Consider the following 26123-nt stretch of genomic DNA (forward strand, 5'->3'; position numbering starts at 1 on the left):
TCGGTGGACTCTGCCTCCAGGGTCCTGTGGGATGCAGCTCCCTCTATTGCTGGTGCCTCTGCTCCTCCGCCAGATGATGCTAATGCACATAAGGGCAGGATGACAAAACAAGAAAGGGGGGGAGAGAGACAAAGGATACGCTGGGTCAATGATTGCACCAACACCACAGTTGCCATACACAGCACCCTCCCACACAGGGTACAGGCCTATGCACTATGCATTGCACTACCAGTGATATTGCTAGCCACCAAGGCATTAGGAGAAGCACACACCACCAACTGCAGCACACCTGGGACCCACACAGCCCTGACCAGTAGTGGATGCTAACAAGCTAGGTAGGCAGTATTTCCCCTTCAGACCCTTAGCCAACAGAGGACCTACGCTGCTATGTCCGGCCTGGCCTAGGGGCACCCACTGACACACAACCACCACCCGGATATCACCCCTCCAGTCATGAGCTTCAATGATGACCACTGTACTCAAATCAAATCAAATCAAATCATTAGCATTTATAAAGCGCGCTACTCACCCGTGCGGGTCTCAAGGCGCTAGGGACAAAGGGGGTGGTTATCGCTGCTCGAACAGCCAGGTCTTTAGGAGTCTCCGGAAAGCGGAGTGGTCCTGGGTGGTCCTGAGGCTGGTGGGGAGGAAGTTCCAGGTCTTGGCCGCCAGGAAGGAGAAAGATCTCCCACCCGCCGTGGAGCGTCGGATGCGAGGGACAGCGGCGAGTGGGGACGTAGAAGTTGAGCCGTCTGTTGAGGTATTCCGGTCCCTTGTCGTGGAGGGCTTTGTGTGCGTGGGTGAGAAGTCGGAAGGTGATCCTTTTGCTGACTGGGAGCCAATGCAGGTGTCTCAGGTGTGCGGAGATGTGGCTGTTGCGGGGTACGTCGAGGATGAGGCGGGCTGAGGCGTTTTGAATGTGTTGCAGGCGATTTTGGAGTTTGGCGGTGGTCCCAGCGTAGAGGGTGTTGCCGTAGTCCAGGCGGCTCGTGACGAGGGCGTGGGTCACGGTTTTTCTGGTGTCGGCGGGGATCCAGCGGAAGATCTTGCGGAGCATGCGGAGGGTGAGGAAGCAGGCGGAGGACACGGCGTTGACTTGCTTGGTCATGGTGAGAAGGGGGTCCAAGATGAAGCCAAGGTTGCGGGCGTGGTCTGCGGGGGTCGGTGCGGTGCCAAGGGCCGTGGGCCACCAGGAGTCGTCCCAGGCAGACGGGGTGTTGCCGAGGATGAGGACTTCAGTTTTTTCCGAGTTCAGCTTTAGGCGGCTGAGCCTCATCCAATCTGCGACGTCCTTCATACCCTCTTGTAGGTTGGTCTTGGCGCTGTCGGGGTCCTTGGTGAGGGAGAGTATAAGTTGGGTGTCGTCGGCGTAGGAGGTGATGATGATGTCGTGCTTGCGTACAATGTTAGCGAGGGGGCTCATGTAGACATTGAAGAGTGTCGGGCTGAGTGATGAGCCTTGAGGTACGCCGCAGATGATCTCAGTGGGTTCTGAGCGAAACGGAGGGAGGTAGACTCTTTGGGAGCGGTTTACGAGGAAGGAGGCGATCCAGTCCAGGGCCTGGTCTTGGATCCTGGTGGAGTGGAGGCGGGTGATTAGGGTGCGGTGACAGACGGTGTCAAAGGCAGCCGAGAGGTCGAGAAGAATGAGGGCGACTGTTTCACCGTTGTCCATCAGGGTTCTGATGTCGTCTGTGACTGAGATGAGGGCAGTTTCAGTGCTGTGGTTGGTTCAGAATCCGGTCTGTGAGGGGTCGAGCAGGTTGTTGTCTTCCAGGAAGGTGGTCAGCTGTTTGTTGACGGTCTTCTCTATTACTTTGGCTGGGAAAGGCAGAAGGGAGATGGGGCGGAAGTTTTTCAGGTCGCTCGGGTCAGTCGTAGGTTTCTTTAGTAGGGCGTTGACTTCAGCGTGTTTCCAGCATTCGGGGAAGGTAGCAGAAGAAAAAGAAGAGTTGATGATGGTCTGGAGGTGCGGGGCGATGATGTTGTCGGCTTTGTTAAAGATGAAGTGCGGGCAGGGGTCCGAAGGGGCGCCGGAGTGGATAGAGTTCATGATGGATTTGGTTTCTTCCGTGCTGATGTGGGTCCAGTTGTTGAGGGTGATGGTCGGGGATGTGGGTTCGGTGGTGTTAGATTGGGTCTGGTGTCCGAAGCTGTCGTGGAGGTCGCTGATCTTGCGATGGAAGAAAGTGGCGAGGGATTCGCATAGATCCTGTGAGGGCGTGACGGCGTTGGCGTTGGCGCTGGGGTTGGAGAACTCCTTGACGATGCTGAAGAGTTCTCTGCTGTTGTGGCTGTTTTTGTCCAGTCTGTCGGTGAAAAAATTCCTTTTGGCAGTGCGGATCAGGTGGTGGTGTTTGCGGGTAGCGTTCTTGAGGGCGGCCATGTTGTCAGCGGTGCGGTCCTTGTGCCAGGCTTTCTCAAGTGCGCGACAAGTTTTCTTTGATTCTTTGAGGGTGTCAGAGAACCAGAGGGGTTTCTTGGTGTTGTTGTGTCGCTGCGAGCGTTTGAGGGGAGCAAGGTTGTCTGCGCAGTTGGAGATCCAGTTTGTGAGGTTGAGGGCTGCAACGTTGGGGTCGGTGGTGAGGGTGGGTTGGTTGGCGGCGAGTGCGGCGAAGAGTTGCTCTTCAGGGATCTTGTTCCACTGTCGGCGAGGGATGGGTTGAGTGCGGAGGTGGCGGGTCTCGCGTCGGAATGTGAAGTGGACGCAGCTGTGGTCGGTCCAATGAAGGGCGGAGGCGTGGCTGAAGAAGACGTGTTTGCTGGCGGAGAAGATAGGGTCGAGTGTGTGTCCGGCGATGTGGGTGGCAGTGTTCACCAGTTGTTTGAGGCCGAGGTTGGCGAGGTTGTCGAGCAGGGTGGTGGTGTTGGGGTCGTTGTTTTGTTCCAGATGGAAGTTGAGGTCGCCTAGGAGGATGTAGTCCGGTGAGGCGAGGGCGTGCGGGGAGATGAAGTCGGCGATGGTGTCGCTGAAAGGGGCGCAAGGTCCGGGAGGACGGTAGACGAGGGATCCTCTGAGGGTGGTCCTCAGGTCGGTGCAAATCTGAAAATGCAGGTGTTCAGCGGCAAGAGGGGAGTCTTCAGTGGAGGTGGTGACGCTGATGGAGTCTTTGAAGACGATGGCGATGCCTCCTCCTACTTGGTTGGTGCGGTCTTTCCTGGAGATCTTGTAGCCTTCGGGGATGGCGGTGGCGATGTCTGGAGCAGAGGAGGCGTTCATCCAGGTCTCCGTGATGAAGGCGACGTCCGGTGCTGTGGAGTCTAGGAGGTCCCAGAGTTCAACGGCGTGTTTGTGAACGGAGCGAGCGTTGACTAGGATGCACTTGAGGTGGTTGATGGCGCGTGGGCTTGTGGTCGTAGTTGTTGCGTGGTGGAAGATGCGTTTGCAGGAGTTGCAGGCGAAGGGTCCATGGGTGCGTTTGGGGTGAGCTTGGAAGCAGGTGTTGGAGCGTCCTGGGTTGAGGGCATGGAGGGTGGTGGGGTCATAGCGGATCATCGGGGCTTGGGAGCGCTGGGGACCAGGGGTCATGGCGCTGGGCGCGGGCCAGGCGCGGACGGGCGCAGACGGGCTTGCCTCGGCGCACCCGCTGCGCAGTCACGCAGCGGCCGCCATATGAGGTAGGAGGGGGGGAGGGGTCAGCTGGGGGCGAATGGGAGCTGGGGGGCGGGGGCGTGCAGGAGGTCGTGGCGGGAAAGCGCGAGGGAGGGGGGGGACAGGTAGAGTGAGAAGAGCTGGGGGAGGGGGGTTTAAGGGTGGAGGCGGGAGAGTGTTAGGAGGTTTAGGAGATTAGGGAGAAAGATAGGTGTAGGGTTGTGAAGATAGGGGAGGGGGGGTTGTAGAGGTGGGTGAGGGTGAGAGGTAGAGTGAGGGGATAGGAAGATAGGTAATAGAGGGGGTGGCGGGAGGGGGGAGAGATAGAGAAATAGGTAGAGAGAAAAGGTAGATAGAGAAATCGATAGATAGGGAAAAAGATAGAGAGATAGGAAGATAGGAGGAGGTGGAGAGTGAGGGAGTTGGATAGTGGGATAGAGAGATGGAGAGATAGGTAGATAGGAGGAGTGAGGGAGGTAGAAAGTGAACGGGTTAGATAGGGGAGATAGAGGGGGGATGCGAGTGGGGGAGGGGGATGAGGCAGGAGCAGGAGGGCAGGCGCAGGGAGAAGAGGACGGAGGAGGCAGAAGAGCCGAAGGCAGAAGACAAGAAGACAAGAAGAAAAGAAGAACAGAAGAGCAGAAGACCGGAAGGACTGAAGACCGGAAGAGCAGAAGACCGGAAGAGCAGAAGACACACAGAAGAACACAGAAGAACACAGAAGAACAGAGAGGAGTACAGAAGAACAGAGAAGAATACAGAAGAACACAGAGGAAGACAGAAGAAGACAGAGGAAGACAGAAGAACAGAGAAGAATACAGAAGAACACAGAGGGAGACAGAAGAACACCGAGGAAGACAGAAAAACACAGAGGAAGACAGAAGAAGACAGAGGAAGACAGAAGAAGACAGAGGAACACAGAAGAACACAGAAGAACACAGAAGAACACGGAGGGAGATACAAAAAACGAAGAAACAGGGTGCAGAATACCACAGCAGAAGATGAGGAAGAAGAGAAGAGGAGAGAAGACGGGGAGAAGAGGAGTACAGAAGAAGAATACAGACGAGGAGCGAGGAGGAAGAACAGAGAAGAAGGAAAGAGAAAAAGAAGCAGGAGCAGGAGAGAGGGAGAGTAGCGCGGGGCAGAACGAGGGGCTGGGAGGTGGGGGGTACTTACTGGGGGTGGGTCTCAGGAACTCAGGAACCTGGAGGAGCTGCAGCGGCAGGGGGAGCGACCTACCCTTGGGTTGCTTGAGGCTACCCCCTTGAGGCTGCTGTGATGCCCTCAAGCACCCATCCAGCTCCAGATAGGCCACTGGCAGTATGCGGGCCATCAGGGGGGGTCACGGTCCGACGGGCATCCCTTCCTCATTGGAAGGCCATCCCCAGCTGGGCCTCCATGGTCTTCCGTGGCAAGCGTCTCAGGTGCTCCCACCGTTTCCGACAGTGGGTGCTCCGCTTGCCATAGACCCCCAGGGTCCGCACCACCTTTGCAATGGCACGCCATATACCCTTCTTTTGATGGGCGCTGACCTGAAGAGGCAATACAGACAGGAGAACACCATTAGACAAACAGTCCAGCCAGTAAATCGAACGGCCCACCATACCCGTTTCCATCACCATTGGCACACATGTAGCCCAGCACTCAACGTGTACCCAGCCAAGAGGACATCTCTCCCCCCCTACACGATGCCTTAACAGACAACTCCATGCATTCATGCTACATGCATCGTTCCCACTGTGTACTCACCTGTTGGTCTGGAGGCCCATACAGCAGTCCATAATGGGGTAGAACCCCATCCACCAGTCTCTCCAATTCCTCAGAAGTGAAGGCTGGGGCCCTTTCCCCGGTCACACGGGCCATGGTAGGTTCCAGACACAGGTTACAGCAGCACATGCAGTGTAGGTCCTCTCCTATGGAAGGTCAGGAAACAATTGAGGAAGAGGATAGTAAATGGCGGTCTCGTCCCCGGTGGTGCAAACCGTCATTGCTGGCGTAGATCACCATTCGCCACTGTGAGCCATAGGGCCCAATTATAACCAATGAGGATTTGCACGGCGGTTTCCGACCGCCTACAGCCATGGCACACAACGGCAGCGGCATTACCTCACTTCCACCTGTCCCTCCACACAGGCAGGCGGAGGCCATTTCAGGGGGGGAAAGCCTATGGAATAATGCTGCGTCACAGGATAAATAGTGTTAGACCTGATAGCCTTAGGGTGGTCACCCCTAACTTTTTGCCTGTCTCCCTCCACTTTTTTAACAGTGTTTGTGCTGGTTTTTAGACTCTGCACACTTTACCACTTCTAACCAGTGCTAAAGTGCATATGCTCTCTCCCTTTAAACATGGCAACATTGGATCATACCCAATTTACTTATAAGTCCCTAGTAGTGTGGACTATATGTGCCCATGGCCTGTAGATTAAATTCTACTAGTAGGCCTGCAGCACAGATTGTGCCACCCACTTAAGTAGCCCCTTAACCTTGTCTCAGGCCTGCCATTGCAAGGCCCGTGTGTGCAGTTCCACTGCCAATTCGATTTGGCATTTAAAAGTACTTGCCAAGCCTAAAACTCCCCTTTTTCTACATATAAAACTCCCCTAAGGTATGCCCTAGGTAACCCAATGGGTAGGGTGCTACGTGGGCAAAAGGCAGGACATGTACCTATGTAGTTTACATGTCCTGGTAGTGTAAAACTCCTAAATTTGTTTTTTCACTGCTGCGAGGCCTGCTTCCTTCATTGGCTAACATTGGGGCTGCCCTCATACATTGTTTGAGTGGTATCTGCTGATCTGAAAGGAGTAGAAAGGTCATATTTAGTATGGCCAGAAAAGTGATATAAAATCCTGCTGACTGGTGAAGTTGGATTTAATATTACTATTTTAGAAATGCCACTTTTAGATAATGAGCATTTCTCTGCACTTAAATCTTTCTGTGCCTTACAATCCACGTCTGGCTGGGTTTAGTTGACAGCTCCTTGTGCATTCACTCAGACACACCCCAAATGCAGGATACTCAGCCTCACATGCATACATTTGCATTTTGGGGCTTCCTGGGCTGGGAGGGTGGAGGGCCTGCTCTCACACAAAGGACTGCCACACGCCCTACTGGGACCCTGGCAGACAGGATTGAACTGAAAGGGGACCTGGTGCACTTCAAAGCCACTCTTTCAAGTCTCCCCCACTTCAAAGGCACATTTGGGTACATAAACAGGGCCTCTGCCCCTTCCAACTCAGACCCTTCCTGGAGAAGAAAATGTCTAACCGAACCTGCATCCTGCCCAGAAGAACTGCCTGGCTGCTCAAAGGACTCACCTGGCTGCTTTCTGTGAAGGACTGCTGCCTTGCTGTTGCCCTGTTGCCTTGCTGCTCTCTGGCCGAGGTGAAAAAGTTGCCTCCAAGGGCTTGGATAGAGCTTGCCTCCTGTTCCCTGAAGTCTCAAAACCAAAAAGACTTCATCTCTTCAAGAAGGATTCCTTGTGCTGTGAAATTTGACGCACAGCCTGCCAGAAACGACGCACAGCCTGCACCACGGTGAACATTTCACCACAGGCCGAACCGGAACTATGCAGCCCAACTTTGCACTGAGAAGATCGATGCAGCGCCAGCGTAGCGACCAGGAATTCGATGCACGGCGCACTTGATCAACGCAGAGCCAAGCCGGAATGACGCAGCCTGACTTCCAGAGGGGAATTGACTCAGTGCCTGCCGTGCGGTAGAAAATTTGACTCAACACCCACCGGATCGATGCAGCTCCTGTGACTTCCTCCTGCTAGTGCAGGAAATCCACGCACCATCCCGGGGGCGTCTGAAAACCCTGCAACCCAAAGAGGATCCACAACAGTGCGCCAGAAATCGAGGCACAGCCATCCCTGCATGAAAACTAAACAACGCATCGCCGTGTGTGGCCAGAGAAATTGACGCACACCCATTTGTTTCCACGCATCTCCTCCTCTGTAGTTCTTTGCGGAGATTTTTTACACAAACCAGGTAGTTTGTGCTTGAAAGAGACTTTGGCCTTCATTAAAACCCTGGAGGTAAATGCTGCCTACCAACAGTGGCCAACATACCATGACCCCAGCGGTATTCCACTACGGGTATTATGACCCATACTGAGAAATCCGCCACTATACAGACACCCACACAAGTCTGCCAGACCAAAGGTCAGTGATAAACTGGCTGTACCAAAACCCACACCATTTCGCCAACAGGAATACGCCCACAGTATCATGACCCATGAATCAGGGTGGCGGTCTTTCAACCGCAGTAAACCATTGGCAGTGCACACCGCCGTGCACAAAATACAGACACACTTACAAAACTACACCACATTGGACAATTGAAACTACACACACCTGACACATATACACACACCACACCCACAACACTATAAAACACACACCCACATTACCCACAACCCCTTACAGCGAAAAAAAAAGATAGCAAACAGAGAGAGACAAGCCAGGAGTACCCACTCAATCAGAGCCACAAAACACCATCACCCATACACCATCCACGCACCTCACACCACACACCCCAACACATCACCCCACACATCACCCCACACAGACATATCACTCACACCACATCCATGGCACCCCAAAGACACCCCAGGATTTCAGAGGAGGAGCTAAGGGTCATGGTGGAGGAAATCATCCGGGTGGAACCACAGCTATTCGGATCACAGGTGCAGCAGACGTCCATTGCTAGGAAGATGAAGCTATGGCGGAGAATCGTGGACAGGGTCAATGCTGTGGGACAGCAGCCCAGAACAAGGGATGACATCAGAAAGAGGTGGAACGACATACGGGGGAAGGTGCGTTCCGTGGTTGCAAGACACCAGGTAGCAGTACAGAGGACTGGCGGTGGACCCCCACCTCCTCCCCCACAACTAACAACATGGGAGGAGCAAGTCTTGGCGATCATGCATCCTGAGGGCCTTGCAGGAGTAGTAGGAGAACTGGACTCTGGTAAGTCAAATCTTTACTACTACACCCCCCACCCTACCTGCATGCCATCACAAACTCCCACCCCTACCCTCGCCCCATCACTCCACCACCTCACATATACCCCACTATCACAACCCACCCATCACAATACCAAGTCCTGCATGGAACACCAATGCATGGACACCCATCACAGACCTGTATGGACACCCATCACCACAGCATGCACACTAGTGACAATCACTCAGCCAAACCAAGCACAACTCACACAAGCCAAAGCTGCCTTGGTAATAACAACCACAGAGGGAAACATACCCATGTACAAGACAGCACACGTGGACAAAATTGCACTACATTTGCATCCCCACAGGACCCGTACTCAACGTCACCAGAGAGGAGTTGCCACTAACATCAAGTCCCCCCCAGAAAAGGTCCACAGTGATGACAGCAACTCTGCACGCCTGGATCACAATGACCAACCTGGCCCATCAGGAACCTCCGGACAGTTGGCTACCTTGCCACAGTCCCATACCACCACAGAGCCTCCCCCCTCAGGAAACACCAGCCAGGACCCACCCAGCGGGCCAATGCCAATGTCCCCAGGACACATCAATCAGCAGTGTGTCCACCACAACAGGGACCCCAGGTAACCCCACAAACACAGGACAATCAGGGACCTGGGGTCAGTGGCAGTGGACACGCGGTTCAGGGGACAGAGGCACAGGACAACAGGGAAGCTGGGAGGACTGCTGTGCCACAGGGGGAGGACAGGCCCAGGGAACCCACTCTCCAGGAGGCACTCACCAACCTCCTTGGAGCATACCACCATTCCCAGGAGACCATGGGCCAGATACTGGCCAAGTTGCAGGAGACCCAGCCGCTGCAGGAGGGACAGTACCTGGGGATCAGGGAGGACCTCAAACTCATCTACACCATCCTGGTCACCATTGCAGGGGTGCTGGGTGACATGGCCAACACCATGAGGGAGGCAGTGCCACACCAAAGGGCCCCTGACACTAGCCACAGCGTAGAACAGCACTCCAGCTCCGCCGGTGCTAGTGGACAGGAGACCCCACCACAGGAACAACAGGCCACCAGCACCCCACCCCCTGCAGGAGAACCACCCCGCAAACTGTCCCTGCCATCCAGGCAGAAGCCAGAGAACATTGCCAAGACCCCCACCAGGAAATAGGACTCTCCGGATTGTCACCCTTCTGTCCCACTCTGTCACCCTGTCCACCTTGAACTGCCATTGCTCCACTTCCTATGCCCCCTTGGATAATGCACCTATGATACCAAGAGACTGGACTCTACTCTTGAGTTTCCTCCAGCATCACCCCAGCCCATTGCACATCCCCCTCTACTTATGAGCACTTAAATAAACACCCGTGGAACAAATACAAATCTGGAGTCTGTCAAATGTTTCAAATATGTATTAGTACAACATTATCAAAGCATTGCAAGTCACATGTGTAGGAACGTACCATCTTGCCTGGCATGTTACCTCTATTTTTACATGTATAAAAGTTTGTTTTTGCTGGGATCCTGCTAGCCATGACCCCAGTGCTCATAGTTTGTGTCCTGAATGTGTGTAACTGTGTAGTGACTAACCTTATCACTGAGGCTCTGCTAATCAGAACCTCAGTGCTTATGCTCTCTCTGCCTTTAAAATTGTCACTATAGACTAGTGACCATTTTTACACATTGTAATTGGCACACTGGAACACCCTTATAATTCCCTACTATATTGTAACTAGGTACCCAGGGTATTGGTGTTCCAGGAGATCCCTATGGGCTGCAGCATTTATTTTGCCACCCAGAGGGAGCTCAGACAAATCTTACACAGGACAGCCACTGCAGCCTGAGTGAAATAACGCACACGTTATTTCACAAACATTTACACTGCACTTAAGTAACTCATAAGTCACCTATATGTATACCCTTCACTTGCTGAAGGTTAGGTGCAAAGTTACTAAGTGTGAGCAAAGGAGCCCCCACATAGTTCAGGCCCATTTCCCCAGACTTTGTGAGTGCGGAGATGCCATTACAGCGACATTGTAGCACCTAATCCTGCCGGCTTTCTCAACTGTTTCCTGGTGGTGCATGCTCTGGGGGCTGACTGCCTTCATCCTGCACTGGAAGCCATGAAGAAATCTCCCCTGGGTGGACCGAATTTTCCCCCTTCTTCAGTAGGCACCAAACGTCAGCGTCACCAGTACTCTGGGACCCCTCTCATCCTGATGAGTGTGGCCCCTGGAACACAGGTGGTGGACCCAAGTGACCCAGACTGTCCAGTGATCCAACTGTCCAAATTTGGTGGAGGTAAGTCCTTGCCTCCCCTCTCCAGACAGTAATCCTGTGTACCGCATGATCTGCACTGCTAGGGCTCCTGTGCACATTTCCACTGAATCCTTTGTGCACAGCCATGCCAGGTCCCCAGCACTCTGTCCTGCGTTGCTCAACTCCCTGAGTTGACCACCAGCTTTGTAGGACCCTCTTTTGCAGTGTTGAGATGACTGCTGTGTTCAGACTTCTTGAACCCCTGTTTAAGTGCTTCTGTGGGTGCTACCTTCTTGTGCGTGGGCTGTCTACGTTGCTGAGGGCAGCCTCTGTCTCCTCTCCCAAGTGGCGACATCCTGGTCCTTCCTGGGCCCAGACAGCACCCTTTTTTCAACTGCAACTCTTGCAGCTAGCAAGGCTTGTTTGTATTCTTTTGCCAAAGAAACACGTCTGCTTCCTTCAGCACTCTGTGGGACATATTCTGCATGAAGGAGAAGTTCCTAGCACCTTTCGTTGTTGCAGAATCTTCAGCTTCTTCCATCCAGAGGGAGCCATTTTGCACCTTCATCCGTGGTTTAGTGGGCTCCTGCCCCCCCGGGACACTTTCACGACACTTGGACTTGGCCCCCTTCATTTGCAGGTCCACAGGTCCAGGAATCCGTCTTCAGTGCATTACAGTCTGTTGTGGTCTTTACAAAATCCTCTATCACGAGTTTAGTGTGTTTCTGGGGAAATGGCAGTACTTTATTCCTACTTTCCAGGGTCTTGGGGTGGGGTATCTTGGACACCCTTAGTGTTTTCTTACACTTTCAGCGACCCTCTACAGACTGCACTAGCCTAGGGGTCCATTCGTGGTTCGCATTCCACTTTTATAGTATATGGTTTGTGTTGCCCCTAAGCCTATTGCATCCTATTGTATTCTACAGTGTTAGCACAATTTTTCGAACTATTTACTTACCTGATTTTGGTTTGTGTGTATATTTTACTTACCTCCTAAGGGAGTATATCCTCTGAGATATTTTTGGCACATTGTCACTAAAATAAAGTACCTTTATTTTTAGTAACCCTGAGTATTGTGTTTCTTATGATGTAGTATCCCAATGATATAAGTGGTATAGTAGGACCTTTGCATGTCTCCTAGTTCAGCCTAAGCTGTTCTGCTATAGCTACCTCTATCAGCCTAAACTGCTAGAACACTACTAATCTACTAATAAGGGATAACTGGAACTGGCACAAGGTGTAAGTACCATCAGGTACCCACTATAAGCCAGGCCAGCCTCCTACAATATGTACAGTTAAATGTACATTGGAATTACCTTTAGTGGGCAGCAGTAAACACACCAGGAGCCAGAGTGGGCCACAGAGATCTGAAAATAGAGATGCCAAAGGGTACATACAGTAAGTGGCCATAGACATAGGGAAATCAGGATGCCATGTACAATGTCCAACAGAAAAATGAAAAGTGAAGTGAAGTGTGTCACTGGAAGTACTACTGTATTATATTACTTCTGTTGTTCACATCTTCTTCCTCTGCCTCCTCTTCCTCACTGCCCACAGGCACAAGACCATCTCCAGGCTCATACCTCTACAGAAAAGGCGCCTGGCATCTCAAGGCCAGGTTGTGCAACATGCAACATGCAACATGCAACGATGATTTGACACACCTTCTTGGGTGAGTAGTACAGGGATCCACTGTCAGATGGAGACACCTGAACCTGGCCTTCAAAAGTCCGAAGGTTCTTTCAATCATCTGCCTTGTTCGCCCATGTGCCTCATTGTAACGTTCCTCTGCCCTTGTCTTGGCATTCCTCATTGGGGTCAGTAGCCATGAGAGGTTGGGGCAACCAGAGTCACCTAAAAAAATTCGAGGGATAACTGTTAGCCACACACTAACCCTTAGGGCAACCCCATACCCATACACCAATTTAGACTGGATGGGGACCTTGGGCTCACCGATTAGCCACACCCATGCCTCTGGAGTTGAGCCATCACATATGGGATGCTGCTATTCCTCAATATAAAGGCATCATGCACAGAGCCAGGATACTTGGCATTCTCATGGGAGATGTACTGGTCAGCCAAACACACCATCTGCACATTCATAGAGTGGTAGCTTTTTCTATTCCTGAACACTTGTTCGTTTCTCCTGGGGGGTACAAATGCCACATGTGTTCCATCAATGGCATCAATGATGTTGGGGATATGTCCCAGGGCATAGAGGTCAGCCTTCACTGTGGCCAAATCCTCCACTTGGGGGAATACGATGTAGCTGTGCATGTGTTTCAGCAGGGCAGACAACACTCTGGCCAACACATTTGAGAACATTGGCTGTGACATCCCTGATGCCGTGGCCACTGTAGTTTGGAAGGAACCACTTGCCAGGAAATGGAGCGCTGACAGGACCTGCACTAGAGGGGGGATACCTGTGGGCTGGCGGATAGCTGACATCAGGTCTGGCTCCAATTGGGCACATAGTTCTTGGACGGTGGCACGATCAAGTCTGTATGTACTGATAATGTGTCTGTGCTCCATTGTTGCAAGGTCCACCGGGGGTCTGTACACTGGAGGATGTCTCCATCTCAAATTCATCCTCAGCGGTCAAAACCTATGGAGGAAACTGTGGGCAGAGGGCTATTATCACACATATATTGCAGTAATGATGCATTTCTACATTTACAGAACCAGTATGTGAATCCGAGAGTCAGTTGCTGTGCTAATGTCTGCTGTGATGCAGTTAGGTGCCATGCCCTGTGCCCCCCTGAAATGGCAGCTGTATGACCTTTGAGGAAGGACAAGTGGAAATGAGGTAATTCCACTGGCGTTGTGTGCCGCCGACAACCGCAGCACAACTTCTCATTGGTTATCATTGGGCCCTAAGGGTTCCAGGAGCCAATGGCTATGTACGCCGGCGGTGACGGTACGCACCACTGCGGACGTGACTGCCATTTTCTATCTATTCACTCACTTGCTACCTGACCTTCAACAGGAGAGGACCTACACTGCAAGTGCTGCTGTGACCTGTGTCTGGAACAGACCATGGCTCATGTGTCTGGGGAAAGGGCCCCTGCCTTCACTGCGGAGGAGTTGGAGAAACTGGTGGATGGGGTCCTACCTCAGTACATGTTACTCTGCGGTCCTCCAGACAAACAGGTGTGTACGCTGTGAGCATGATGCGTGGGCAATGAATGTATGGAGTGCTGTGTGTGTAAGCCACATGTAGGGGGTTGCTGAGGCATCCTGGCCAGTGTGCTGCATGTATGGTGGTCAATGTATGTGCGTCAGGGGATGGGAGGGATCTGGTGGGCCATGAGTGTGACGATCCGGACAGTTGAATAATTGCCTTTTTTGCTGTCTTCTCCATGCAGGTCAGCGCCAACCAGAAAAAGGGTATTTGGCGTGCCATCGCCAAGGAGGTGCGGACCCTGTGGGTCTTTGACAGGCAGAGCACCCACTGCCACATATGGTGGGAGGACCTGCGCCACTGGGCAAGGAAGACGGTGGAGGCCCAGCTGGGGCTGGCCTCCCAACGAGGAAGGGGTGCCCATCGTACCCTGACTCCGCTGATGTTCCGCTTCCTGGCAGTGGCCTATCCGGAGTTGGATGGGTGCTTGAAGGCATCACAGCAGCCACAAGGGGGTGAATACAGATTCAGAATCATGACTTTGTGTGCATTAAGGTTGTACCTGGGTGGGGAATGTGGGCTATGGGTGCCCCTAGGCCAGGGCGAACTGGCAGGGGGTATCTAATACTGGCCAGGGTCCTGTGGGTTTCAGGTGTGCAGCTAATGGCATTAGGCATTGTACCCCATGGGCTGGTGACTATCTTAGTAACTGGTAGTGCATGGTCTAGTGCATAGGGCTGCTCCCTGTGTGTCGTGTATGCCAATGGTAGTGGTGTTTCTGGCATTGACCAAGTGCATCCTCTGTCTCGTCCCCCCTTTTTGTTTTGTCACCCTGTCCTTGTGTGCATTAGCATCATCTGGCAGAGGAGCAGAGTCTCCGGTGACAGAGGGAGCTGCATCCCACATAGGCCTGGAGACAGAATCCACTGACGATGAGGGCACCAGTGGGATGGAGGGTCAGGGGAGCACCACAACGGGGACAGGAGAGGAGACCACAGACAGTGACTCCTCCTCCGATGGAAGCTCCCTGGCAGTGGCAGACACCTCTGTGCCCGCCCTAACAACAGGTACAGCCGCCACCCCCCTACCAGCACCGCCCTCCCAGCAGCCCCTCAGTGTGTTTCCCGTGCCCGCTCACCCAGGAGGGTGGGCATCTCCTTAGCCCCAGGCACCTCAGGCAGTGCCCCAGTCAGCCCTGCTGTCCTCAGTGAGGAGGCTATTGACCTCCTGAGATCTCTCACTGTTGGGCAGTCAACCATTTTGAATGCCATCCAGGGTGTCGAGAGGCATTTGCAACAAACAAATGCATACCTGGAGGGCATTCACTCTGGCGTGGCGGCCCAACAGAGAGCATTTCAGGCTCTGGCCTCAGCACTGATGGCAGCCCTTGTCCCTGTCTCCAGCCTCCCACCTCCAACTTCCTCTACCCAGTCCCAATCCCCTCAACCCCAGCCTATCCCAAGCACGCCTTTAGATCAGCATTCACCCAAATCAACACACAAAAGTGGCTCAAGCAAACACAAGCACCACACTTCACCTCACAGGCACTCACACAAGGCACCAGCACCATCCCCATGCAGACACACCAACATCCACTGTCTCCACTGTGTCCCCCTCCTCCTCGTCTTCAACCTCCCTCCCAGTAGCGTCTCCACTCACACCTGCATGCACTACATCCTCATCCATTTCATCCATCACCAGCACGCCCATCACAACACGCCACTCACTGGCAGTCACCACCGCCACATCAATGCACACGTCCCCTGTGTCCTTTCCCAGTGTGTCTGTGACCCCTCCTCCCAAAGTACACAAACGCAAGCACCTACCCACCCAACAGCCATCCACCACCCAACAGCATCCACCCCATGCACCTACACCAAAACTCAGCAGACACCCCCTACAACCACTCCCTCTTCCTCCACTTCCAAACCCTCTCCCTCTTCCCACAACAGTGTCCGTAAGAAGCTTTTCCTGGCCAACTTTGACCTCTTCCCTACCCGTCCTTCCCCTTGGGCCAGGGTGGCCAGAACCCAGCCCAGCACCTCAGCCACCAAATCATTATCCGCTGTGGTTCCTGCAGCCATCAAAGGCTCAAAGGGGGCCCCCGTCAGCTCAGCCAGTGGGCCACCAACCCCTGCCAAGGCCAAAACCATTCCACCACATTGCAAGGTGAAGAGGCACACAGGATCCAGCAAGGGGAAGGAGCCAGAACCACCCAGCAAGGCCACCTCAAAGACTCCAGCTGCCAGACCGAAGGTCACACCACCATCTGCCAAAGTGAAGAAGGGGCAGAAAACACCAGGCAAGGCACTTCAGCCGTCCGAAGCTGCAGGTGAAGGCCTGGTGGCTACCAGCACAACCACCAGCACTGCCACCTGCACCGTGGCCAGCACTGGGAGCAGCCCCACCGCTAGCACCGCCGCAAGCACCACCACCTGCATCGCCACTTGCCCTGCCACAAGCACCACTACTGTCAGCAGCAGTAGCCCCAGTGGGCAGCCGTCCGAGGCTACAGGAGAAGGGCTGGAGCCTCCCTCCACCACTGGCAGCACCGGCACATGCACCGCAGCCAGCATCGCCACCTGCACCGCCGCAAGCACCGCCGCAAGCCCCACCTCAAGTACCACCACCTGCACCGCTGACAGTAGCACCACTGCCAGCAGCACCAGCCCCAGTAGGCAGCCGTCCGAGGCTGCAGGAGAAGGGCTGGAGCCTCCCTCCACCACTGGCAGCACCACCACCAGCACTGGCACTACCACCAGTTTGCAGCCGTAGCCGCCGCCAGATGGAGTCTAGCCCTGCCTCCATGGACTATCATGCAACCTGGTCCCTGCAAATCTTGTGCCTCACACACCCAGGTGAGGGACTGTGAACTGCCACACCCCAAGTGCTGCATCACTGGGCACATAGCCCCCTCCAGAACCAGTGGAGAAACGCATCCACTCACCCTATCCTTGGCAGGATGAAGCAGACTGGGCAGAAAGCCCCCCTCCAGAACCAGTGGAGAAAGACATGCACTCACCCTATCTTTGGCAAGATGAAGCACACTGGGCACAAAGCCCCCTCCAGAACCAGTGGAGAAACCTTCCACTTGAGAGACTGTGGCCTTGCACTCCCCAGAACCAAGTAGTGGGCAACTTGAGAGACTTGAGAGAATTTGGCTTTGCACTCCCCAGGACCATGCAGTGGGCAACCCACCCACCTGAGAGACTTGAGAGACTGTAGCTTTGCCCTCCCCAGGACCAATTAGTGGGCAACCCACCCCTTGAGAGACTGTGGCCTTGCACTCCCCAGGACATCGCTGTGGGAATGGAGTCCCCTCCAGGAGCAGTGGTGTTATTCCATCTTTCGGCTGAGGTGCCCCCCCTTCCCCCTGAGGTGCCTGTGTCTTTTCGACCTATTGTCCTGCAGTGTTCTCTACATATTGAGGCAGGAGTCAGGTGTGGGCTTGGCCTATGCATTTTGGGCCAATGGCCCACGGACATTTTGAGTGGACAATGTACTGCCTTATGTACATATTGTTTATTTTTGTAAATACTGTTTTTCTGATTATTATGTTTATCTGACTGTTTCTGAAATATCACTGATTTGATTCAATTCCTTTTGTCCTTGCATTCTTCCAGGGGCTTACAGGGTGTAAATGTTACATTGATGCATGTGTTTGTGTGAACGGTGTTGTGGGCGAGGGTGGGGGTGTTGCGTGTGTGTGTCACTCTCTTTTTCCTCCCCACTTCGCTGTGTTCTAGGTGCAGTATTCTACGTGGTTGTCACCACCGGCGTTCGTACTCCTGGTAGATGAGGAGGTAGACCAGCATGGGCAGGACCTGCAGCTCGGGCTTCATGACGTCCTGGTTCTTCGTTGAGCGTCGAGAGGTGAGTGGTTTCCCTTCCAAATACTGTTTCCGTGGTGCTTTTGATTGCGTTGGTACCACCCCGGAAAAGCTGGCGGATGGCCGGGTTGTGATGGGGTGGGAGGTAAATTGTCTTCCGCCTGGCTGTTGGCGTTTACCGCCGCGGTGTTTGTTGCTACCTTTATGGCAGTCGGAGTGTTAAAGTGGTTGTGATCCTATTTTGTTTCCCACCGGCTTGTTGGCGGTATTACTGCCGCTATAACACCGACCGCCAGGGTTGTAAAGAGGGCCTTTGTTTGCTTTTAAATGACTTAAGACACTTTACATCACTTTTCTGTGATATTTCTACATTTACATATTGCATCTTTGATCGTTTTGACCTGCATTTATCCAGATATATATTATATATTTTTCTAAACACTGTGTGGTGTATTTTTGTGGTGCTATATGGCATTATTGTATGATTTATTGCACAAATACTTTACACATTGCCTTCTAAGTTAAGCCTGACTGCTCAGTGCCAAGCTACCAGAGGGTGGGCACAGGATAATTTGGATTGTGTGTGACTTACCCTGACTAGAGTGAGGGTCCTTGCTTGGACAGGAGGTAACCTGACTGCCAACCAAAGACCCCATTTCTAACAAATAGGCACATAGTTGACAAATTACACTGTCCCATAACATGTTTACAGATTGCAGACTACTGTTGTGGCTCCATTGTTCAGTTTGTGACAGCCTCCTCACTCTTTTGTCCCTTAGATACCTAAAGCTGCAGATGAATAGGAGATGGAGACATAACCCCGTGTACAGACCCCTAACAGACTTGGCTACACTAGAGGACAAGCACATTATCCTCACTTATAGACTGAACAGGGCCACAATCACAGAGCTGTGTGCCCAATCGGAGCCTGACCTGATATCTGCTATCCGTCAGCCCAGTGGGATTCCCCCTCTTGTGCAAGTGCTATCAGTTCTCCATTTCCTTTCAACTGGTCTTTCCAAGTGACAGTTGGCTTGGAAGCAGGAATGTCCCAGCCAATGGTCTCCATAGTGTTGACAAGAGTGTTGTCTGCCCTGATAACACAGATGTGCAGCTACATCGCATTCCCCCAGGTTGAGGATCTGGCCACTGTAAACGCCGGGTTTTATGCAATGGGACAAATTCCCAATATAATTGGGGCGATTGATGGAACACACATTGCGTTTGTCCCTCTCCCTGCCAGAATGAACAGGTGTTCAGGAATAGTAAGAGTTTCCACTCCATGATTGTGCAGATGGTGTGCTTGGCGGACCAGTACATGTACCACATCACTGCTAAGTATCCTGGGTCGGTGCATTATGCCTTTGTCCTGAGGAATAGCAGAATCCCAAATGTGATGCGCCAACTACAAAGGAAAAGGGTGTGGCTAATAGGTGAGCCCTGGTTCCCACCCAGTACATGTTGGTGTATGCCTATGGTGTGGGCCATATAGGATAGTGTGTAGCTAAATGTTGTCCCTCAATATTTGCAGGTGACTCTGGTTACCCAAACCTATCATGGCTGCTGACCCCTGTGAGGAATACCAGGACAAGGGCAGAAGAACGTTATAATGAGGAACATGGGTGAACCAGAAGGATCATTGAAGGGACCTTTGGCCTCCTGAAGGCCAGGTTCCGGTGCCTCCATCTGACAGGTGGATCCCTGTGCTACTCACCAAAGAAGGTTTGCCAGATAGTGGTGGCATGCTGCATGTTGCACAACCTGGCCCTCAGACGCCATGTCCCTTTTATGCAGGAGGAGGAGCCTGAAGATGCCCCTGTGGCAGCAGTGGACACTGTGCGCAGTAAGGATGAGGAGGCAAAGAATGAGGATGTGGACAACAGAACATCTGTGATCCGTCAGTACTTCCAACAACACACACGTGAGACAGTGCAACTTTCCATTTCAATGGCTTTGGCTGTAATTCTGTGTGACATTGGCATGCTAGTATTTACCACTTCTATGCCCACTTACTGTTACCTCTGGCTATTTATTTTGCAGATTTTGGTGATTTGACAAATACGCCTGGTGTGATCACAACAACCAGCTACAGGTCATTGATTCTATGCTCATTCTATGTACAATTCATGTGCAATGATTGTACCTGTTTCAATCAATACATATTTGAAATACATGAAATACTCGAAATCAATTTATATCAAAGGGTGTTTATTGTAGTACTAATATATAGAGGGGGAAGTGCAATGGGATAGGGTGATGATGGGGGAAAGTCCAGGGTATTGTTCGAGTCTGTTCGTAGCACAGGTGCAGTGTCCAAGGGGACATAGGAAGGGGAGAAATGGCAGTTCAAAGTGGACAAGGTGACTGAGTGGGACACACGGGGGACAATCAGGAGAGTCTCATTTCCTGGCGGAGGTCTTGGCAAGTGTCTCTGGCTTCTGTCTGGATCGCAGGGAATGTTTGCGGGGTGGTTCACCCTCTGCAGGGGGAGGGGTGCTGGTGGTCTGTGTGTCCTGTGGCGGGGCCTCCAGGCCACGAGCGGCAGCAGAAGTGGAAGGCTGTTTAGATGTCTGGCTAGTGCCAGGGGCCTACTGGTGTGACACTGCCACCCTCATAATGTTGGCCATGTCTGCCAGAACCCCTGCTTTGAAGATCAGGGTGTTGTTGATGGCCTGCAAGTCCTCCCTGATCCCCTGATACTGTCCCTACTGCAGCCACCTGTTCTCCTGCACGTTGTCTAGGATCTGGCCCATCGTGTCCTGGGAATGTTGATAGGCTCCCAGGATCTCAGAGTGCACCTCCTGGAGAGTAGGTTCCCTGGTCCTGTCCTCCCCCTGGCACACAGCAGTCCTCCCAGTGTCCCTGTTGGCATGTGCCTCTGTCCCCTGAACCTTATTCCCACTGCCACTGACCCCAGGTCCCTGATTATCTTGTGTCCAAGGTGTGGCCTGGGGTCCCTGTACAGGTGGACACACTCTGATTGATGTGTCCTGGGGATAGAGGTTTGGGTGTGCTGGGTGGGTGCTGTGGTGTTGGATCCTGACGGGGGAGGCTCTGTGGTGGTCTGTATGTGGGCTTGGGTGACCGGCTGTCCAGTGGTCTCTGATGGGACAGGTAGGACATTCAGATCCAGAAGTCCAGAATTACTGTCATCACTGGGGGCATCTTCTGTTGGGGGATTGGATAGTCGTGGCACCTTCTTTCCACTGACATTGGCTGGGGTACCTGTGGGGGTGTAAGTGATGTATTATGATTCATGTGTATGACATATTGTACATCCCTATCCTCCCCTCTATGGTTGGTGTTGCCCTGCCACCTTTTGCTTGTGTATGGTGATGTATAGTAGGATTGTTAGTTTCCCTATGCTGTGCACGCTTTGGTGATGGGTGTCCATGCAGGGGTGTTGGGAGGGGTGCCCATGCACTGGTATAGCATGCAGGGTTAGCATTGGGGTTAGTTATGTGTGTAGGTTGACTGTGTGTGATGGGGTGGAGTAATGGGAGTGAGGGTGTTAGATGGCATGCAGGTGTGGGGGAGTGATAGGTAGTAAATGTTGACTTACCAGTGTCCAGTCCTCCGGACACTCCAAAAAGTCCCTCAGGATGCAGTCATGCCAGTACTTGCTCCTCCCCTGCTGTGAGCTGTGGGAGACGAAGTGGGGGTCCACTGCCAGTCCTCTGTATGGCGAGCTGGTGCCTTGATGCTATGGAACGCACCTTCCCCTGTAGGTCGTTCCACCTCTTTCTGATGTTGTCCCTTGTTCTTGGGTTGTCCCACGGCGTTCACCCTGTCCACGATTCTCCATCATAGCTCCATCTTCCGGGCAATGGAAATCTGCTGTACCTGGGCACCAAAACAGCTGTGGCTCTACCCTGACAATTTCCTCCACCATGACCCTTAACTCCTCCTCAGTGAAACGGGGGTGCCTTTGTGGTGCTATGGGTGTTGTTTGTTGTGTGTTTGTGAGAGTGTGTTGGGTGATGTGGTGGGGTGTGTGATGTGGTGTGCGTGAGAGATGTATGGGTGTCCGTGATGTGTTTGTAGTTGTCTCTGTGATGTCGGTGGCTTACTCTTGCAGCCATTTGGTGTTGACAAAGGGTTGTAGGTACTGTGGGTGGGTGTTTTATAGTGGTGTGGGCGTGTGGGTGTGGTGTGTGTAAGGATGTTAGGTGTGTGTTTTTGGTATTGTCCAATGTGGTGTTGCTTTGTATGTGGATGTCTATTCTTAGCTCGGCGTTATGTACTGCCAATGGTTTACAGCGGTTTAATGTCCGCCGTGGTAATTCGTGGGTCATAATGTGGACGTTGTTTTGTTGGTGCAACGGTATGGGTGTTGGGACTGCCACTTTAGCACTGTCCTTTGGACTGGCGGATTTGTGTTTGTGGCAGTATTGTGTCGGATTGGTGTGTCATAATATGGTTAACGGACATCTGCCACCACGGTGGTATGTTGGCAGCCGTCGGTGTGGTGGTAAGCGGAATTTACCTCCATTGTCATAATGAGGGCCTATATATCATTATGATATGTGCCATATCCAATCTTTAGGCCCCTGGGAGGAGAAGCTGGCCGAACCAGGGTGAAAATCCTCGTACCAGAGCCAAGCAGCAGAATAATCAACACAGTACCTACAACATGGCTGAAAAATAGACGTAGTGCCGGGGAAATCTGATGCATCAGCACAGATTCATCACCTCTGTGTGCCCGGATTTTCAACTCCTCATCCCTGGGCATCAAAATATAGAACATCACCATGTGACCCAGGCTGCTTGCCCGGAAACCGATGCACTGTTCACCCGGCAGAGAAAGAATCAACTCACGTCCTCACTTGCAAGTAAGAATCAATGCATCATTTGCTTTTCCAATGAACTCTAACTCTTGCTGTTTTTGTTTTTATGCATACCAGGTACTTTGTGCTAAAGCAAAGTATCCATTGATTTCTATGTATTAAGACTCTTTTTACTTGAAAAATGTGATATCTTTATTTGTGTATGTCGGATTTTTGTCATTTTGGTCTTGTTTGATTTAAATAATATTGGCTTTTTTCCTAAACTGTTGTGGAGTCCTTTTGTGGTGTTTTCACAGTGTTACTGTATGTGCTTTTGTAAATACTTTACAATTTGCCTCTGAGATAAATCTGATGCTTGTGCCAAGCTACCAAGGTGGTGAGCAGGGATTATCTGAGCTGTGTATCTCCCTTACCATGACTAGAGGGAGGATCCCTACTTGGACCGGTTGTAAACTGATTGCCAGCTAGAGACCCTGTAGGAAAGTCCTTTTTTTTTGCCTGATCACCCCCACTCTTTCTGGATAGGTACTAGTGGTTACTGACTCTTGGCTGTGCCCTGGGTACTGCTTACCAGTCCCAGGGCCAGTGCTCTGTGTAAAATGGATATGCAAATTAGGCTAATTATAATTGGCTAAGTTAACCTACCTATAAGTCCCTAGTATATGGTAGGGCATGTAGGTTTAGGGACCACAGCATAGGTGGTGCACACCTAGGTGCACTGCTGAGGTGCCCAGTGTCATTTTAAAGGCAGGCCTGCTTTGCTGGCTGCTTTTAAATTAAAGTTATATGCAAATTCGACTTTGGAATTTAAGGTACTTCCAAAGTCTTAAACTACCTTATTTTTACATATAAGTCACCCCTAAGGTGTGCCCTATGTGCCCCTAGGGCTGGGTGCCATGTAACTATAAGCAGGGACTTTATAAAAATAGATGTATAAGCCCTGGTGAGGTAAAAACAGCCAAATTCTTTTTTCCCTCATTGAAGTAAATGGCCTTCATAGGCTAGAATGGGCAGACTTTATTTTAAATTTTAAAGTCTCCTTAAATGTTACATACCAAGAATTTGGTATCAAATTGATTGTTGTAATAAATCCCACAACTTCCAGTTGTTGGATTAATATCACTTGTCCAGGTAAAAAGTTTAGACTTTACCTAAAAAGTTGCCAATTTCAGCTCTGCATTGTTTTTGCTGCTGTGCTCTGATTGGCCAGCCTGCAGCAGCTTCTGCCAGGCTGCCTTGATTAGGTGTGAAGTGGCCAGGCTTCACATAAAGGAATGTGCTTGGGGGAGAGAATCTCCCCTCAGCAGATGGTGAGGCAGGAAGGGGGAGGGCTGCCAAACTGGTCTTCAAAGGCAGAGAAGGACATTTGCAGCCCCCAGCAACACCCCCACATCCTGCAACCCCAGACAATTAGGTGCCCCCTTAATTAGATTAGGAGAGGGCAGGAGAGGGGTGTGTTTATGATTTTTAGCCACACCAGTGGGTGGGCTCAGCCAGATCTATCCTCCAAAAATCAGATTCATCCATTTTGGATTTTTAGAGACTGTTGTCTTCTGGGATGGATTTTTGCCACACTTCCCAGGAAGTGGTCATCACAGGGGGACGACCCTGTCCCTGATTGGAGAACCAGGACCCCCCTGCTTTTCACCCAGGAGCAAGGATAAAAGTGGCAGACCTGCACCCACACCTCAGATCCCCACCAAATTTCAAGAAGAAGGAACTACAAGGAGAAGAAGGACTGCCCTGCTGGACCCCTGGCCTGCACCTGGACCCTGCACTCAGAAAGACTGCACCAGCTGCACACTTGGGCTTCACCACCAGAAGGACTTTGCCTGGCTTCAACTGGTTCAAGGAGGGACTCCCTGTTTGCTACAGGTGAAAAATTGCTATCCAGAGTCCCCTGCACCAACTCCTGAAAAAGTGACCAGCTGACCACTGTCCAGTGGCCAAAAAGGAGTTTGCGCCAGGTGCATTCTGGGAGTTGAAGTCCGCACTTCCCAAGGACCATCACAGAACTTCTGGACCCTTGGGGTGAGCTGTGGACCCCAAAAGAACCTTAAAAGAACATCTGGGTGAAGCCCCAGAAGTTTGGAAAAGATTGGAGAATTTTTTTTAAAAAGCTCCATAAAGTGACCGACCCGACGCGGAAATTCTAGCCGGCTTGCCTCAACCGCGACCCGGCCTGACTTCGTGGTTCGTCCCGGTAAAGAAAAACATCCAAAAAAGAGACTAAGTCCGAAGGTAAAAAGTTGACCGGGACCTCCCAGCCATCGTATCCGAGAAGGGCTCCACGGACGTCGGATCAAGATCCAGGTTTACCCCAGTCGAAGGATTTTCATCTCGAAAAAACGACTAAGTCCGAAGGTAAAAATCACCACTGAGGAAACCGACTTCGCGTATCCGGACAAGGGCTCCAAGAGGTCGGATTCAACTGGCAGGTTCGTCCCGGGGAAGAAAAACATCAAAAAAGAGACTAAGTCAGAAGGTAACTTTTTAACCGAGGCCTCCCGCGACTTGTAGCCGAGCAGGGCTCCATCGCGGTCGGCCTGAAAGTTTGACTTTGCCCCGGTCCTGCTGCAACCAGATGACCCGATTGGCGCTTTTTGTTTCTAAGCGCTAGAAAATAATAATACTTTAAAAATTCATATCTCCGGTTCCCCTGAACCGATTTTTATCGTTTTTGTGTCATTTTAAAGATAAAAATATAAGCTATTTTCATAAATTGGTTTTGGATTTTTAAACTGTTTCCTGTGTTTTATTTAATTACTGTTTGGTGATATTTGAATGCTTTACACTTTGTCTCCTAAGTTAAGCCTTGACGCTCTTTGCCAAGCTACCAAGGGTTGAGCTGGGATTAATTTACTGAGACCTAACTGTACCTATGTGGAGGTTAGTGGCTTGTTGCTAGGTGTAGGTACCTACCTGCCCTACCAATAACCCATTTTCCAACATTTTTGGTGGCAGCAGTGGGATCCTGTACTTGTGTTCAATATCACGTTACAGTTTTAGGTAAAACAAATTAAAAATCCTTTAAATTGTCCTAGTGCAAAAATTGTTTTTAATTTTTAATTTGGATTAATTTCAATTATTGAATTTTTGTAATTTTTCTAAATTTTTGTTTCCAATTTTTGCAAAAAGTTTTTGTTGACACAAAACTAGGGAACCATGGAGCTTGATCTGGCTAGCCTACCCACACTGACAGTAGTCCAGCTTAGGGGGTTGTGTATTGAAAGAGGGTTGCCTGCAACCACTAATCTCAGGAAGGAAATCCTGATTAAATCCCTGACAGCATGGGCTGAGGCCCAGGAGGTAGAGACAGAGGAAGCTCCAGAGGAGGAAGAAAAAGGGGAAGATGCTAGCTCTAACCTTTCAGGGGAGGGAAGGCATCAGACCCCAAGTGAGGAAGAGGAGGAACGGTCCTCAGTGGATACAGTCACTAGGGGCAGACCCAAAGCTAGTGGTAGGAAGGGGGTCCATTCAGGAGGAGAGAACCCATCCATCAGAGAAAGAGAGATGGAAGCCCAGCTAGCCTACATAGCTTTGGAAGCAGATAAGCTTGCCCTAGAAA

The sequence above is a fragment of the Pleurodeles waltl genome, chromosome 6 (assembly GCF_031143425.1).
Source record: "Pleurodeles waltl isolate 20211129_DDA chromosome 6, aPleWal1.hap1.20221129, whole genome shotgun sequence".
Taxonomy (NCBI): Eukaryota; Metazoa; Chordata; class Amphibia; order Caudata; family Salamandridae; genus Pleurodeles; species Pleurodeles waltl.